Source organism: Athene cunicularia, unplaced genomic scaffold, assembly GCF_003259725.1.
Source record: "Athene cunicularia isolate RWA unplaced genomic scaffold, athCun1 SCF_125, whole genome shotgun sequence".
NCBI classification, from domain to species: Eukaryota; Metazoa; Chordata; class Aves; order Strigiformes; family Strigidae; genus Athene; species Athene cunicularia.
In genome coordinates this window covers 17,039-20,525 of record NW_020799184.1, presented here as the reverse complement: position 1 = coordinate 20,525, position 3,487 = coordinate 17,039, and the positions used below count along the sequence as shown (strand labels likewise).

The window sequence follows — 3,487 nt, the reverse complement described above, 5'->3', positions numbered from 1 at the left end:
TCCATAGAGTACATCCCCTAGAGATTACACCCCCCTTACTCCACAGAGTATATCCCCTAGAGATTACACCCCCCCTTACTCCATATACATCCCCTATAGATTACACACCTCTTACTCCATAGAGTACATCCCCTATAGATTACACACCCCTTACTCCATAGAGTACATCCCCTATAGATTACACCCTCCTTACTCCATAGAGTACATCCCCTATAGATTACACACTCCTTACTCTATAGAGTACATCCCCTATAGATTACACCCCCCTTACTCCACAGAGTACATCCCCTATAGATTACACACCCTTTACTCCACAGAGTACATCCCCTATAGATTACTCCCCGCAGCCCCTGTAGCACACACCCCCATAAACGCGTCATCCCCTATAGAGCACCCTCGTGCACGCGTGCACGTGCACGTGCACACACACACGCACGCTGATCCCCTAGAGAATTACACACACACACCCCCCTCGTGAGCGCACGTGGGCACCTGCATGTCCTTGTAAATCCTCTCCTACATGTGCCGGTGCAACCTACACCCCGCTTGCACACCCACGGGGCAACCTACACCGGGGTTACACACACAGTGCAACCTACACCCTGCTTGCACACTCATGGCACAACCTACACCACAGTTACACACACGGTGCAACCTACACCCCTGTTGCATACTCATGGCGCAAGCTACACCACAGTTACACACAGCGCAACCTACACCCCGCTTGCACACTCGTGGCGCAACCTACAACACAGTTACGCACACGGTGCAACCTACACCCTGCTTGCACACCAATGGTGCAACCTACACTCTGGTTACACACACAGCGCAACCTACACATTGCTCGCACACAAACAGGGCAACGTACACCGTGGTTACACACAGGGCACAACCTACACCCTGCTTGCACACCTGCAGGGCAACCTACACCATGGTTACACACACGGTGCAACCTACACCTTGCTCGCACACCCACAGGGCAACCTACACTGTGGTTACACACACGGAGTGACCTACACCCCGCTTGCACACCTGTGGTGGAACTACACCCCGCTTGCACACTCGCTGTGCAACCTACACCATGGTTACACACATGGTGCAACCTACATCCCACTTGCGCACTCGCGGCGCAACCTACACTGGAGTTACACACATGGTGCAACTTAAACCTCCCTTACACACGCACAGTGGAAGATGCACACACGGTGTCCACTTCTATACGTGTGCGGGGCAACCTACACCCCGCTTGCACACTCGCAGCACAACCTACACCATGGTTACACACACGGTGCAACCTACACCCCGCTTGCACACCCGCAGAGCAACCTACACCCCACTTGCACACTCACGGCGCAACCTACACCATGGTTACACACATGTCACAAGCTACACCCTGCTTGCACACCCACAGCATGACTTACACCACGGTTACACACATGGTGCAACCTACAATTCGCTGGCACACCCACAGCACAGCCTACACCATGGTTACACACTGAGTGCAACCTACACCCCACTTGCACACCTGTGGTGCGACCTATACTATGGTTACACACATGACACAATCTACACCCCACTGGCAAACCCACTGTGCAACCTACACCGTGGTTACACACACAGTGCAAACTACACCCCACTTGCACACCTGTGGTGCAACCTATACCATGGTTACACCCACGACGCAACCTACAGCCCGCTTGTACACCCACAGTGCAAACCTACACCCTGCTTACACCCTCACAGTGCTAGTTACACCCGTTTGCACACACAGCGCACGAGCTACACCCCGTTCACCTCACGCAGTGCAAACTACACCCTGCTTACACGCGCATAGCACGAGCTACACCCCTTTGCACACACAAGGAGCGAGTTACAGCTGTTTACACATGTACTCGGCAAACTACACCTCATTTGCACACTCAGTGCAACCTACACACTACTTACACATGTGCAGTGTGACCTACACCCCGCTTGCACACTCACAGTGCTGTTTACACCTCACGCACCCACACAGTGTAAACTACATCTTCCTTACACACACACACAGTGCAACCTACACCCTGCTTGCACCTTCACAGCGTAAACCATACCCTGCTTGCACACTCACGGTGTAAACCACACCCCGCTTGCACACAGTGCAGTTTACACCCCACTCGCACACACAGAGTGCAAACTACACCTTCCTTACACACACTGCAACCTACACGCCACTTGCACACTCACAGTGTAAACCACACCCCGCTTGCACACTCAGTGCAGTTTACACCCCACGCACACACACAGTGCAAACTACACCTTCCTTGCACACACACAGTGCAACATACACCCCACTTGCACATTCACAGCGTAAACCACACCCTGCTTGCACACTCACGGTGTAAACCACACCCTACTTGCACTCTCATGGTGTAAACTACACCCCGCTTGCACACTCACAGTGCAAACTACACCTTCCTCACACACATACACTTCAACCTACACACCACTTGCACATTCACGGTGTAAACCACACCCCGCTTGCACACTCACGGTGTAAACCACACCCTACTTGCACTCTCACGGTGTAAACTACACCCCACTTGCACACTCACAGTGGTTTACACACCACTTGCGCACACACAGTGCAAACTACACCTTCCTTACACACACACACAGTGCAAACTCCACCCCGCTTGCATACTCACAGTGTAAACCACACCCCACTTGCACACAGTGCAGTTTACACCCCACTCGCGCACACACAGTGCAAACTACACCTTCCTTACACACACACACTGCAACCTACACCCCGCGTGCACATTCACAGTGTAAACCACACCCCGCTTGCACACTTACAGTGTAAACTACACCCCACTTGCACACTCACAGTGGTTTACACCCCACTTGTGCACACACAGTGCAAACTACACCTTCCTTACATGCACACGTTGCAACCTACACACCGCTTGCACATTCACGGTGTAAACCACACCGTACTTGCATACTCACGGTATAAACTACACCCCACTTGCACACTCACTGCAGTTTACACCCCACACGCACACACAGTGCAAACTACACCTTCCTTGCACACACACAGTGCAACATACACACCACTTGCCCACTCACGGTGCAAACCACACCCCACTTGCATACTCACGGTGTAACCCACACCCCACTTGCACACTGACAGTGTAAACCACACCCCGCTTGCACACTCAGCGCAGTTTACACCCCACTCGCGCACACACAGTGCAAACTACACCTTCCTTACACGCACATATTGCAACCTACACACTGCTTGCACCCCAGAGCGCAACCTACACCGCAGTTACACACGCAAAGCCCAAACTACACCCCACTTACACACAAAGATCTGGGGAACACGAGGGTGCAAACACCCGGTAGAGACCCCCCCTGCTTCTCCCCCCCCTGGGGTTTGGGTGGGCAACTTGGGACAAGCCAAGGAAGCTGCTTTGTGGCCAAGAATAATTTTTGTTCCCTGGGG

At 52.9% G+C, this 3,487-nt stretch overlaps 1 long non-coding RNA gene across 4 annotated transcripts; it reads right to left on the bottom strand.

The window, feature by feature from the left end:
• Positions 1-75: 75 nt before the first annotated feature.
• Positions 76-2,991, bottom strand: LOC113490535. Of its 4 annotated transcripts, none has more exons than XR_003400253.1 (5): positions 2,555-2,991; positions 1,615-2,070; positions 1,075-1,525; positions 894-984; positions 76-833 (listed from the first exon to the last, which is right to left on the bottom strand). It is a non-coding gene; the product is annotated as an uncharacterized LOC113490535 (long non-coding RNA). The 4 variants fall into 4 exon arrangements; XR_003400251.1 differs by having other exon boundaries at positions 76-984; positions 2,555-2,843; positions 2,935-2,989; XR_003400250.1 differs by having other exon boundaries at positions 76-984.
• Between the last annotated feature and the right edge of the window lie 496 nt (positions 2,992-3,487).